The sequence below is a fragment of the Labrus mixtus genome, chromosome 11, assembly GCF_963584025.1.
Source record: "Labrus mixtus chromosome 11, fLabMix1.1, whole genome shotgun sequence".
Lineage (NCBI taxonomy): Eukaryota > Metazoa > Chordata > Actinopteri > Labriformes > Labridae > Labrus > Labrus mixtus.
In genome coordinates, this window is record NC_083622.1 from 648,121 (window position 1) to 663,120 (window position 15,000).

General features: G+C 42.6%; 1 long non-coding RNA gene and 1 pseudogene across 1 annotated transcript; both read right to left on the minus strand.

Moving 5' to 3' along the window:
• Positions 1-6,397: 6,397 nt before the first annotated feature.
• LOC132983242 (histidine N-acetyltransferase-like) lies at positions 6,398-11,041 on the minus strand (annotated as a pseudogene).
• Positions 11,042-13,844: 2,803 nt separating this feature from the next.
• LOC132983243 (uncharacterized) lies at positions 13,845-14,338 on the minus strand. Its single transcript, XR_009674821.1, has 2 exons — positions 14,066-14,338; positions 13,845-14,022 (listed from the first exon to the last, which is right to left on the minus strand). It is a non-coding gene; the product is annotated as an uncharacterized LOC132983243 (long non-coding RNA).
• Between the last annotated feature and the right edge of the window lie 662 nt (positions 14,339-15,000).

A 15,000-nucleotide genomic window follows, 5' to 3' on the forward strand; every position in this document is an offset into this window, starting at 1 on the left:
TCTTTAATTGAGTTAATAATGTTTTAAAAGCGACTTAGCAATGACTAAAACACAACTTACCACGGGGACGTTTCACAGCGAAGTCGGGCTGTGGAGGAAGAAAAAAAAGGGTCGACCCTTGCGAGTCCGCAGGGGCTCCGCGAGCGCATAAAAAAAGTTGTCAGGAAAAAAGGACCTCGAAGAAGAAAGAGGGCAGTTAGAGAAAAAATTAAGAATCACATTAAAATAAATCACATAAAATAGAGACTAACGGTGAAAACTGCGGACATATTCTGTTCTGCTAACTGCTTCTGCTTGACTTGTATGTTTACAAAAAATAACGGCTCTGTGGGAGGAATAGTATTGCGCATGCACATGTTTAAAAAGTCCCACCGCGGATCAGTTATCATTTTTTTTGTAATATAAATTACCATGTCAAAAAAGTTATTTGACTAAAAGACCAACATCAGTCTAAAATTGCTATTCTAGCAACAAGCCATAATGTGCTTGACGTATTTAGTTCAAGTTAATTCATTTAAAATAGCCTGAGTTAGCCTTATCAAAGACATCAAGCTATTTTATGTTAACTGTAAAATTTTAAAAAGTTAAAGGTCTAGTTACTTACCCCTGAAGTTTCTTGCCTCTTCTTCATTACTTTTTAGTCCAGCTTCAATTATTTTTTGAACGAGGTATTTGTAGACAAGGTTGACAAAGCAGGAAAACTAATCGCTGCTTGTAGTGTAGGGTACATCAAATGTTACTGTGAAGTAAAGCCCAGGAAACCTACAGGGAACCAAGGCTGGAACAGTGCCCCTGCTGGTCTTTTGAAGTAATGATATGAGAGTGAAACCTTTGGGTTTTTATGAACCTTAAGCTTGATAGAAGTACAATTATGTACCCTTTGCTGTCAGCAATGACTTTGTACCTTTAAAACGAAACAAAGGTGAATTATCACTTTAAGGACCATTTCTGTACCTTACAGGGTACTTTTCTGAAAAATGTACCTGTAGGTACAAAAGTGATACCCTTATTTGTGTGTGTGTGTGTGTGTGTGTGTGTGTGTGTGAGTGTGTGTGAGTGTGTGTGTGTGTGTGTGTGTGTGTGAGTGTATGTGTGTGTGTGTGTGTGTGTGTGTGAGTGTGAGTGTGTGTGTGTGTGTGTGTGTGTGTGTGTGTGTGAGTGTATGTGTGTGTGTGTGTGTGTGTGTGTGTGTGAGTGTGAGTGTGTGTGTGTGTGTGTGTGTGTGTGTGTGTGTGTGTGTGTGAGTGTATGTGTGTGTGTGTGTGTGTGTGTGTGTGAGTGTGTGTGTGTGTGTGTGTGTGTGTGCTTTACTTTGGCTGATACACACACGATTCTGACTGATTGTTGAGAAATGAGATGACTATTCTTTTGTGGAGAACATTTGGGTTGGCGGAGGAGGAGAAGGGAGGAAAATTCTGAGGAAGACCACATTGTGTGTCATCAGTGTGTGTGGAGGTTGTGGCATTAACAGAAGGAAAAGGACCATGAGAAGATAAAACAGATAAAACAGAGATCATCAGTTAAGTGCCTGGATCAGTTATTTTACATATAATGAGTTTAAGATTCAGAGTGAGGGCTGCAGGACCCAAACACGGACAGAAACAGGCTAACTGAATTCATGGAGCTTTATAGAGATTTATAAAACAGTGTTTGGTGTAACAGCAGCCAAGAGCCCCCCACTATCCGCTGGCTGAGTGCTCTTACTGAAGGTCAAAGGTCATACATTTGATCTGGTTATTACTCGTATCAGAGCCAAGGAGCCTAAAGTGTGACGTCATGTGACTCTAGTACTTTGACTCTGCTTATACGACCACACATACAGTAAAACACAGTCATCTCATTCGCAGTATCGGGTTAAACACAATCTGTGATGGTTTCCACATGTTCTCGTACTGTAGAAATCAGTTTTGTTCGACATGTGAATGCGAGCCAGCTCTCCCTGAGCTGCGAGCAGTCCTTGGAGGTGGACCAGTCGAATCTCAGCCAGGAGGAGAAACAGCAGGAAACACTCAGACGCTTGATACGCGAGGCTCATGTACTGTATGCAGCTGCTTCCTATCTCAGTCTGAAGATTCCAACAGAAACATCAGAGGGGAGTTCAAATATGAATACGGGCGCGTTAATCTAATCAGTGGGCATAAATTTAAGCTATGTCACCTATTGCGTAACCTAGAGTGAGAAACTTGGCAATCAAGAGTGGTTGAAGAGGTCCATGAGAAAATCGGAACAAGCCCACTTTTCAGTGGGTATACAGCCATCAAGTGGCGAGTTGAGTAGTGCGTTCCCTTCTGTCCTTGCCTGAAGCAGTGCGAAGGAGCGCAACGTGCCGTTTTTAGATTTAGATTCTACAGCTCCAAAATACAAATCACCACACTTCTTTTTGTCCACCTTCAAATAAAAGCACGAGATGTCAGGTTGTTTGCAAGGGGGAAACTGAAATTTGCAAGGCGAAGAGTTAAATATTTAACAGATGCAGTTTGGACAACCATCACACCATCGCGCCCTCGTGCGCAATGTGACAAGATATCTAACATTCACGCTGTAACACCGTGTCCTAACAGCACGCGAGCGAGCGTCAGCGTCAAAATAAGTCTTGTGTGCGATGCAGCGCGACGCGGCACGCATCGACAGGGAACGAGGGAGCTGTACAAGGCACTGACACTCGCTTTTCTCACTCTACAGAGCTTGGTAGCTCATCTTACAAAGGGGAGATAACGGTGCATTGATAATATCCACATCCGTGATTGAAATGTTGAGCACCGGAAAATAAACGTTTTTTCAGCTCACCGCGAGCCGTTTACGACGAGCCTCTGTGTTGTGATTTGAGTCAGCTGCTCGTTAATACAAAGCACCTCACATCCGCTTACCCACCTTCAGTACAAAAGCATTAGATGTTTTTCTCTTTGCAAGGGGGGATAATAAAATTTACAGAGCATAGAACTCAATATTTAACGCATGCAGTGTGGACAGCGAGCGTCCGTTGCTGCGCGGCAGAACACGACATATAACACTTGCGTGCTGTTAGGACACTGTGAATAACAATCTGAGCCTGTCAGTGGCAAAAACAAAAACGTTTAGTGAATGAGTTTGGAGAAAATTAAAACCCTGAAAGTTTACGTTTCAACCATTACACACAAGCTGAAGAAATCTGGGAGAATCCAAAGGGTTAATGTTCCAGTTCATCGTTTCGACCACACTCTATGTAAAATAAAGGGGCCGACCACCGAGTAATTTATTTGTTCAGGCTCAAATCCAAACTGTGCAACAGCCTGAAATGAAAAACAAGCAGCTCTGACTGCGAAGAAACAAAAACCTCAAAATTAAATAAAACAATAAAACGGTACACACACACAAACACACACACAGTCACACACACAAACACAGTGAAAGGTAAAACACGACAGTAGCCTCCTCTGTGAGTGCACAGCTACAGCAAGAGTCAAAACCACATATGAAGCCAAAACTTTCTCTGTAGTAAATTTTAACAACACAAGTGACTGTAGTTGAACCCCGGCCTGATGGCTTCATTAGAGAACGACTGAATCCAAACCCAAACTGTCCAACAGGATAACATGAACTGATCCTGTTATCCTGTTGAACAGTTTGAGACCGGGATCAGGTCCAACACTCTCAGCTGCAGTTTTAGATTCCTCTTGTGACTGTGCGACTGGTGTTTATCCGTCAGGCTGTCAGTTTGTTCTGTGGAGTATAAGACTGAACACAATGCAGACTTTCTTAAAGCGACAATCTGCAACTTTTCCACTATAAAATAGTTTCAAAGTTGATCTCAAAGTACAATAACTTTTGACAGGGAGAACGGCGCCCATCTCATTTCCAAAGCAAAATAAATTGCAGTCAAACTTATTGAAAGGAAGGACTAGGGTTTCTATTTTTGTTGCCATGGTATCAAAACAGGTATCGATATTGTTGGATTTGAACTAGTATCATATTCATAGCTTTCACGTTACGTCACACTCTTATGGAACCGCCCATAACCGGCGAGCAAAAAAGGCTCTCTACCAATGTACCCTACTGAGACGTTATTGGTCTCAGTTGCCCCCTACGTGTATTTAGCAGTTTTATTTTTTCCATTTTTCAAATTAAAGTTGTTGTTTAATGTGATACACTGAACGACGAGGAGACGAGCCTGGGTTTTGCTTCTACAGAATTTAATCCGGGAAATAAAATCTAGAGAGGAGGACGTTTGTGGACTGATGCAGTTAGACCCTCCCGACCCCTGTGAGGGGACTTCTTCTCATCCTGACGTCAAAGATTGTGTTGACTAAATCTAAATATTCCTGTCTTTAACTCACATTACTGCCCCAGAATGCTGAAATTGAAAGCTGATCAGCAGTCAACCTGATACTATCGTAAGCTGACGTTAACTAGCTAATGTTAGCTAATTAGCACTCACTGATGTTTGAATGATGAAGCTTTTCTTGCCCTTCACTCCCCAAACAGCAGCATTATCAACCCAGACACATCAAAAATACATAAAACTGCCTGTATGTTTGTAGACTTTAATCCTACATTGATGTAAGGAGAGGGATTCGTCTCTAAATATCACTGAAGTGACGTTCTGGTGTTACGGTTAAAAGAGTGACCATGTTAACTGATGAACAAACATGACTGAAAGTGTCCTAACAAATGCCTCTTTGTTCAGTTTTAGTATTATCACTATGTCCAAATGACTTATTACATGTGTTTTAATTAAAGCTAAACAAAGAGGCTTTCGTTAGGGCATGTAAAGTCCAACAACCAGACTCACTCAGCTGACAGTCACCAGATAACATGCTCTCTCTGTTAACCCGTAACACCGGCACAGACTTTGCCGTTTCTAGCGATAACCGTGTCCTGTGTGCTGTTAAAGTAACGCAAGTGCCCCAAACTCACAGTTAACTTAATATCTTAGTTTTACTTCGGTTGTCAGGTGATGCAAACATGTGTCGTTTTTATAGGAGGTGCTAAATTAAAAGCCTGTGCTGCAGTTCTACAGTGATTTCCACAATGGCCGCTACTTTCCTGAACTTTTTTTGCCCTCCATCCCTCCTCAGTGGTCATGTGACTGAAAGCTTCGAATTGAAGTTTAAAATTCTATTATTGTAATAACACAGATGTTAACACAGAACAACAGATGTTGAGTCTGACCATCCTCATCGTCTCCTGGTAGGAATCTGTCATTAATTTCATGCATCGACGGTAAATCCGGCTTCAGTCTTGTAGTGCTTCTCCAGAACAGTAGGGAGACAGGTTTATTTTAGTAAGTTGAGGTAAAAATCTTTCTGCAACAGTGTGATTGATTCAAGATGACAACAATGTGCATTCCCAGCCAATTCTTTGTCCTTTCTTTGCACCATAGGCTGCATTGTGTTCGGGGAGTTCAGTTGGTACTGTCTCCCATTCTTTTCATTAAAACCTCAATAGTTTCCAGCCTCCTTTTAACAACCTGAGTCACCCAAAGGATAAAAGAATTCTCAACAATAGAATAATAGAAAACATGTCCAAAGAGAACATCTGGGCTCAAAGAGGCTTTAAGTTCTTATTTGTTTGGTGACTGTTGTCCACCCCACCCCACTGAACGTATAACAGGAAACTGACCAACCTCTACATCTTCCTTTGATTCATTATTCTGGTATCATCTGGTCTGCTGGTGGGCCGTCCTGGTTGTGGTCACAGTTGGTATTGCAAATCAAATCAAATTCTTGAGTAGATTTTCTCCCATTCAAGCCGTTAACCAGGTAAACTGCTGCAACAAAGTCCAAGTAAAATGTAGTGTGTCACACGTTTATCAACTGTTATTTGTTGGTTTAGAGAAGTGGAGGCCGAAAACAGTCCTTCACTGAATAAGATCTAGTAAAACTAGCTTTCATCAGCAGACCAGACTAGCATGAGTCAGCAGTTTTTTAAGTTTGTCCCAAGCAGCAATCTCTGGTCTTGAAAAATGAAGCCAATGCGGAAGTGCAAACTCCTGCAGTTCATCGAGTGTCCACTTGAGGCTATTTTGTTAAAAGTCTATCAAGGTACCAGTTTTACTTTGAAAACACATTGCCACTAATGTTAAATGATTGCATAAACATACTGACATTAATAAGTGTAATTTTACTCCAGTGTATTTTGCTATTTAGAGTTCAAATGTTGTTTTGTGAAGTGAAGTTGTGAAGACCAGAAATTCAGAACAACCGCAGCTCAGATAGAGGAAGCTAACATTATGAGTTCACTGCTGCTAATTCAGTTGAAATGATAGAGACAATCTGCACAAAGTTGATTATAACACCAACTGCATGCTCAATTTTTCACTTTTACTTTCTTAACCCGAATAACTTTCATGTTTTACAGATTTCCGTCTTGTGAAATCATGGAGAAATGGTAAAACAAGAAATATTCATGTAAACAGGAATTGAGATTTTGTATCTTTCGTTTTTATTTGATAACATCGAATTTGATTATAATTCAATTTAATTGTTTAAAAGTGGGACAAACCGAAGCACTCGGAGTAAACCCATTCTGTCCAATGAGCTCACAGGTAGTCCTGTGTGGCTCTGTGTGGACCTGAAGTTGCGCTTCACATCCAGGATGAAGTAGTGCTACGAGCCGAAGTGAGGCTGGTAGCAAAAGGTCTTTCCCACCCACCCTAAGACCGCCGATGGTTTACCTTTAGAAAACCAGGATGATGGGCATGAATGTCGCAGGCGCCATGTTCACGGCAAACGTGTCAGCTAAATAGTTAAAGAACCTTTTAAAGACGTTGTCCTTTTTGGGCATCACCAGGTACTTTTTGAGAGTCTCAGTTATACATTTGAGAACTGATTCACGCCCTAACAGCATGCTCCTCCAAAGCTCCTTTTCACCAACCTCCTTGCACAGGTCCTTGTGCACTGCCTTGTACATCTTTTTGATATGATTAGGACTTAGCTTGACGACAATCTCAGTGCCTTCCAGCTCTGCCCACATCATCGCTTTCAATGTTTTGACAGCGCTCTCGGAGCCCTCACGGGACCAGCTAGTGGGCAATTTTTTTAGAATCTTTTCCAGCAGCCCTAACACGATACATTCAGAGGTCATTTCATCCCACTCATTGTCTCGGTATGAGTCGGTCTTAGGGTTCGATGGGCGTTCTGAAGCCTCACATGCAGCTTCATCAGCTTCATCCCTCACAGCTGGCTCATCTGTGATAGAAGCTTGAGCTGCTTGATACGCAATGTGATCACTTCTTGTGAAGACAGGAGGCAGGTCAAATTCCTCATCTGAATCATCACCATCAATCTCAAAGGAAGCACTATTATTAGTCAGTTCGCTTTTCTCAGTTGTACTTTCGGCGCTTTCCACTGAAAGAATATTTTCTTGTCCATGCTCTTCCAGAGGAGTAACAGGGATCTGACTTGTTTTGCCAGATTCCTCATCTTTCACTTCAAGCTCTAGCTGCCCTGTTGTCAGCTGGTTCAGGCACCTGCGGACGACCGGGCGAATAGTGTCCAGTGTGGTCACCGTAGTGGTCTGACTCATCTCGACGTTAGTGTTAGTGTTGTTCATCGTGCCGACTGTTTGTAGTCCCTGTGTGAATCCTTTGACCTAGATGTGTCCTGAATCTCAAGTCAATTGAAGATTTGGGTCTTATTTAATACTGTGATGTCATTGGAAGGTTGCCTTTGATCCTCTGATGATGTCATCACATTCTGACCACATCAAAGGCAGATTAGAACAACAACATTCCACATAGAAAGAAAATCTATTTTTAAAACAAAACAAAAATGGAAGCTTCTAAACACAAAAAATACAATACACGTTTATGCTGCGTTCAAGTTGATCTCGGAAGTGGGAAATTTACGAGTTCCCAGTCGGAAGTGTCAACTGGACTTGGAAACATGGAGAAAAAAAATTAGCCCGAGTTCAGATCCAATATGGCTGCTTCGTGCATCTAAAGGGATGTTTAAGATGTAACTGTTGAGTTTATTAGCAGCTTAGTCGTCTTTTTCTGTAATTAAATCAGTCAGACCGATGGTATCGTGCAAGTTCTCTCTGTGGAGGTGTTTTCATGTTATTTTCAGTCAGAAACTATCACATAGTGTGTTGTTATCGTCTGGTATTAGCTAACAAAACAAAGGTACTCCTTTGTACACACACACAAACACACACACACACACACACACACACACACACACATAGACTGTACACCATCTAATCCCAACTATAGGATGCTACAATATTCAACCCTCCAAAGTGGCTAATGGGAGGGACTGTGTTACACGCCACTGTTGAAATTCATCCACATTTGTTGTGTTGTCGTTGTTAATGTCAAGTCCGGGATGAGACTGCTCAGAGGATCTTCTCCAGTACGAGTCCCTCACAGTAGTCGCTGAAGTACGACACGTTGCTCTTGTTCCTGCAGATCTGGTGCAGCCCCGGCCAAACCTCAGGATCCACGTAGGTGTAGAAGATCAGGTAACCATGGAGACTGGGCAGCAAAGCTTCAAGTTGAGCCAGAAACACGGCACAAACAGAAGCCAAACTGCGGCCAAACATGTTGATATTGACGTACAGGGGACAGAGTACGGCGTGGTGCACAGGCTGATGGCGGTGGGCTCAAACTCACGGTCTACAATGGACGTCAGCCCCCTGCGACGCAGAATCTCCATGTTGGCCTCCATCGGCCTCAGAGGCTCCCAGTTATTGATGATGGTTTTACCGGGCAGCAGGTTGGACACCACATGGTCAGTCAGGATCAGAGTCTCTGTCTGCTGCTGGTTCAGGGTCACTGGCCTGTGGGGGGCGGAGTCACACTGCGAGGAGAGTCTGGAGCGCAGCTCAGCGACAAAGAGGCAGAGCTCCTCTGCCTCGCAGCACAGAGACAGGATGGCCTGCAGGGGGCGACAGTCAACATCTACAGTTCAGTTCTAACCAAGACGAGCGGACTCTTTCTCCTGAGTTTGTGTATTTTATATATATATATATTTCCAGCTCTGTCGTCTAATTTGAACATCATTTCTTATTCAGGACACGTCTTTCTTTTCAGTCTGACAGCTCGCCACCCTGTCGGATTAGCTAAGCTAGCTAAGAAACAGCCATAACACTGAAATTCACTGAAACATGTGCAGAGAAATCAGAATTGAATTTGGCACACACACCTCTTTAGCGATGAGGCGATAGTTGGCCATTAATTGCGGCGAAAGTTGGTCTCCTCGGCTCATGCGGAAAGAAGAGACTTGTGGGTAAAGATGGCGGAGGTGATCAGTGATGTGCCCCTGGATGGCGCCGGCGATGCCTCGGCCCCTCAGATCAGTGGCCACCCTTAGACCCTGAAAGACAACCGTCTCACCACCGTCTACCATCAGGACAGACTCCATAGCCACCTGTAGGGGGAGCAGGTGAGCACACAGGTGAGCTGTGGGTCAGTTATGCGTAAAATGAAATAAAAGGAAAATCATGTACATGCGCGTTCATTTCTTGTTATGTTTTACGTATTCTGTCCTTACTACTCTGCCCTTCAACCTCGCGATGAAGACGAGGCGTCCAGGCTCATGCAGCCAACGGTGGAAGGTGACAGGCATGTAGTCCAGTCCATCAAAGGCGTCCCTGCAGATGTCCAGGACCTGAATCACAAATACAAACTGTTACCATGAAATCACAGCGTTCATACATCATTAGCGTTAGTTCAGGCTGACCACGGAGTCGCTCTGTGTTTTTGGTAACAGCTGATCTCATGTAAGCCCTCATCAGCTGATTTGCTTCAAAGCATCCTATTGGCTCTCATGCCGCCCTATTAAAGCTGCTCCATAGCCTGCCTGCTCTTTGCAGCTCCCCCTGCAGGCCACATTTGCAACCGTCCTCCACCAAAGCTCTTCTGGATTTTCAACATGCTGTTGTCATTGACGCCTATTTTAAAAATTGTCTAGACAAAGTGGTCCTGACTGAAATGCATTTAAAAAATATATATATTTAAGGTCTTATAAATTCTTATTTGACTTTTAGAGGTCTTCAAGATGGTACTCTGACTTCGGCTGTGGCTCAGTGGTTGCGTCGGTTGTCTCTCAACCGGATGCTCGGGGGTTTGATTCCCAGCTCCTGCAGCAACATGTCCGCTGTGCAAAGGCGCTGCTTGTCAACAGGCAAGGCAGGCAACTTCTCAGGCGAGTAGTGGGCCCCTAAGGGCTGACAAACCTTAAATCACAGCAGTGCCTCAAAATGTGCACATTTTGCAATGACAGTAGAAAACCTCCCTAAGGGAACCCCATATGATAGAACTTACTCTCTATCCCCTGCTATAGTTGTCTAATGCATTATTACTGTGAAAACCAAAGTTTGTCTATGAAAGTTACCGCAGGAAAATGAAGAGGAATTATCGTCATGGGAGTGGAAAAAGAAAGAGATGCTGGTTGTAAGAACCCCCAATTAATGTTTTGCCTAGGGCCCCAACATCCTTTAGAATCAACGGTGCCTATGTGTCCTTGGGCAAGACACTGAACCCAAAGGTTGAAGCCAAACTAGTAAAGAAATATACTAACTCAAGTCCATTTCTCATTTTACAATTTACTGCGACATGTCTGCATACTTTATCAAATCTACACCGTCTAGTTTCTGTTATATGTTGATAAACGATGTTTCATTATTCTCTGCATCGACTGCAGCTTCTTCTTCAGCTGCTCACTACATATTTAACCAATTAAAGCCAGCTTGAGTTTTACAGTGTAACTTTACATTAAAAAGTACATTTTGTGACCTGCTGGAAGTCCTGCTCCTCTGCAAAGCTGTACACCAAAAAGTCACGCACATCCTGCTGTGATGCAGACATCCTAAAAAAACAAACAGCTTTTATCTAAATCAGAAATGGAGACTTGACTCAGCCGTTTGTTATTTGAGTTCTCGGCTTTAAAAAGTCCCCTCTGTGTCTCTTTTATCTTCTTATGTGGTTTTGAGAGAATCCAAAGAAGGAATTCAGGAAGCTGCAGGGCAGAGCTGCGTTCAAGATCAACAACATGAGAGAGTCAAACACAACAGGAGAGAGCAACCTGTTGCTTTTACTTTTAAGCTTTTACTCCTGTGTTTCAGTCTCTGGTGGGATTCTTCAAATGTCCTTCATTCATTCTTTATTTAACTTGTGTTGTGATTTTCTACGATGCTGCTGAATGAAAGATGCTTCTGATAGTGTTTTAAGTATTTTTAGAAATAGCAATGCTTCATAATGAGCACTCAAAAACAGAATTTATCAAATCACGACTTTGAACACAACTTTTTAACCCATAAAAGAAGTCTCTCCTGGTTCCCTATTGGCTGCTCACGTCTGCATCCAATCAGAAAGAGGCTGCTGGGAGGGTTACACTGAAACATGACGAGACGTCTTAAAGGTGAAGATGTGAAGCTGTTTAATCCAGTCTCAACGGTGACACCTGCTGGCTGAATGTTGGTATTGCATTTCAAATGTCTGGGTTTCTTCTTTACATGTTTGAAATTAAAAGAAACGTAAATTAATTTAAACTAGAAGCTGTATATTTATGACACAACTCAATTTTGTATGTTAAGGATTAAAATATATTATTTCCAGCTCTTTATCTCCTAGTTCTCTCTGGCAGAGCCTCCTCCGACACAGCAGGTGGCGCTGTAGGCTACTACTTTAATGTCCAATATTAAATTCCATGAAGAAGACGGCAGAGTGACATGCGTAGAAGAAGAAGAAGACAGAAGTAGGAAGAGAGGGCGTGTTCGTCTTCTGGCTGGCAAGTGGAACTTCATACAGGGTGGTCTCCAGAGCATTCGGGATTCCTTGTTCCACTGTCCACTGCATTGTCCACTGGATGACTGAGGAGGTGGTGGCCATTCGCCACCAGGCCTTCCACTTCCCCACGACCCCCAAAGACCTGGAAGCAGTGTCCCGTGGTTTTGCAGGGCTGGCAAGACACAGAGCATTCAGAGGAGCGGCTGGAGCTATCGACGGCTGCCATGTCCGCATCAAGCCACCAGGCGGCCCTGATGGTCAGTGCTACAGGAACAGAAAACTGTTCCCCTCCATCATCCTGCAGGCTGTTTGTGACCATCAGGGCCGCTTCATTGACACCTATGTGGGCTGGCCTGGGTCTCTGCACGACGCAAGAGTGCTCCGCCGCAGCCCACTCTACAGGCGGGCACTATACCCTCCTCCAGGGCGGTTCATCCTGGCAGACGGAGGGTACCCTTGCCTTAAACACCCACTTCCCCTCATCACTCCATACAAGCGGCCAGTGCAGGGTGTGGGAGCCCAGCGCTTTAATGTCCATCATTCCAGGTCACACTCCATTATAGAGCGTGCTTTTGGAATGATGAAGACCAGGTTCCGTGCCATCTTCCTGCAAGCGCTGGAGGTGCACCACACCTTTGTACCACATGTAAGTAATCACTCAATAGGATGTTTTACAATACTGAAGCATAGTAAATAAAAAAGGAGGATTTCTTTCTCTCAGGAGGTGTAATCTTTTTTTTAATCATTTTACTATTTCAGGTCATAACAGCATGTGCCATCCTCCACAACATCTGACTTGGGGCTGGTGACATCGTGGCCCCAGAGGATGAGCCTGAGGAGGATGGGGCCGAGGATGAGGGGGAGGATGGTTTGGAGGCAGTCAGTGGTGCTCCCTGGCGGGACCTGCTGTCTGCAGAAGTGTCTGCCCTGGAGGAGGTACTGCCAGACCACCAGTATGTGTGACATGGCAGCCGTCAGTTGAGTCAGCCCTGCAAAACCCGGTCATTGGACAATGCGGTGGACAGTGGAGCAATCCTGAGACCACTCTGGAGACCACCACTTGCCAGCCAGAAGAGTGTCTCTGTTTCCTGGTGGAGAAGGCCCAGCAGCACTACAATCAGGCCGTGTGTCCGGCTGTCCAGCACAGGGACAGCAGGTTTATCCTGCAATACAGCAGGAACTCCCTTTTTAAAAAAAAAATCAAATCAAATGTAAATACCCAGATTTAAATATACAATATGATAGATAGATTTTAAATAAATGTAATAGTTTACCTCTGTTTTTAAAAAAAAAATAAATCAAAGTTCAATTTAATTTGATTTCAGCTCGTTGTTTTCATTATAACTATACTAGTTCATTTTGATAATCTACACAATAGAGGTTAAATTTTGTGTATACTGTGAAGCAGGGTTGTAATAATACTCTTTATACTGATACTACCATTAGGTTTTAGTAATTCTTCTTAGTTCCATCAGAAATTCCATTCCCCTATAGTGCCAGACTAACTGTAGGTATTTTGGTATAATTAAGCTTTGAGGATTGGTTGAAGTGAAAGCGCAGTTGCTTCCAATTTACTCTTGCATTATTCTACTGATATTCTTACTTTTCTTTCCTGTGAGAAACTACTAGCAGTGGCTCCTTGATACTTATTCACAGCATTTAATTTATAATTTTAAATATTCAAACAAGTCTGGTTATTTTCTGGTCTCTAAGGTAGGTAGCTGGCAGTACAGTAAATAATGTGCAGTCTAAATATTTTTCTTGAGGGAGGAAAAGCAGCATGTGTGACAGCTTTGAAGGTCAGATTATTTTCTTGTGATTTAGTTTGCACCTGTAGAGAATCAATTAATCATAAGATATAATTTAAATCAGTTTCTAAGTTCAATCATTTTTATGCATTCATACATAGTCCAGGTAAACAAAATAAATAACATTATTTAAATTAACCAAATGTTTTAAATTTATATTAATTTTATGGATTGGTATATTAGATTAGCATAAAAACAACAATAATATAATAATAGAAACAATTTATATCTGAATTCAATTTAAATGATTTTCATTCATTAAAAAGTATATTAAAGTAACACTAAACATAGCAAACATAACAATTAAGTAAGAAAATGAACAATTCCTATTTTAATTCAAATATTTTATTTACATCATTTTTCTATTAAACGCTCCAGCAGGGAGAACATCCTCTCCATCTGCGCCTTGCTCTCCTGTGCCCTCTTCTCCGCTGCCTCCCTCTGGAACCGCATGTCCTCTTTGATTAATTGCATCAGTTCATCATGATTGTCCCTCTCTCTCTTTCTCTTTCCTCCTGCCTGGCTTCCCTCTCTTTCCTCTCTCCCTGACCTCTCCTCCTCCTGGTCACCCACTGCCTCGCTAGGCCCAGGTGTGTCCTCAGGGATGGAGGCAATGAGGACAGGGGGTGAGGTGGAATGTCTCTGTCCCAACACCTCATCCATGAGGACAAACCAGGGCCAAGTTGCGGCAGTGGGTTTCCCACTCACGCCCTCTCCTGACCCTGGACACTTGCAATCCTAAGGCAGAGGAAATCAATCATGGTAGTTGACAACAACAACAACAACAACAACAACAACAACAACAACAACAACAACAACAACAACAGCAGCAGTGCAAATGTTAGAAAAGGTCTGTTTATTAATTTGTATGAATATAACATAAGTAACATAAATTCAATTTGAATGCACAAATGACATACTTTGTATTTCTTTTTAAGATTGTCCCATTTTTTTTTGCCTGTAAAGGTGACACACTGCCAGCCAGGCCCACGGTCTCCAAAATAGTTCTTATTACAGAGAGAAAACAACAGAAAAGGGAAGTCATGTTTACACAGGGTTATAAATGAACACACATCCCTCAAAAATAATAATTTATTTTGGATGCCCAATTTTGGATTAAAAAAAAATAAAAGTCAACACTTTGCATCCATGTGACAGCATTTACTGGGTGTCTTATTATTGTGGGCTTGACATAGGATGAGGACTAATTATAGCCTTAAGTACAAGATGGTCAAATGGCGATAATATAGCCCATCGTTTTCCTTAATGTTACCTCCAAACAAAGCTGGCAGTATGTTTGGCTCCAGTGAACAGATGGTCATTCTTCCCCCGCAGCTGGATGAATTGAGCAGTATGCTCCTTGCTCCCTAAAATAAAACGAAATATGTTTAAGCAATGTAACGTTAAATTATGCTTCACTCTAATAAACATTAAATCCAAACGTTTGAACCCGTTAGGCTACTGGAGTAATATTAGGCTATCTGA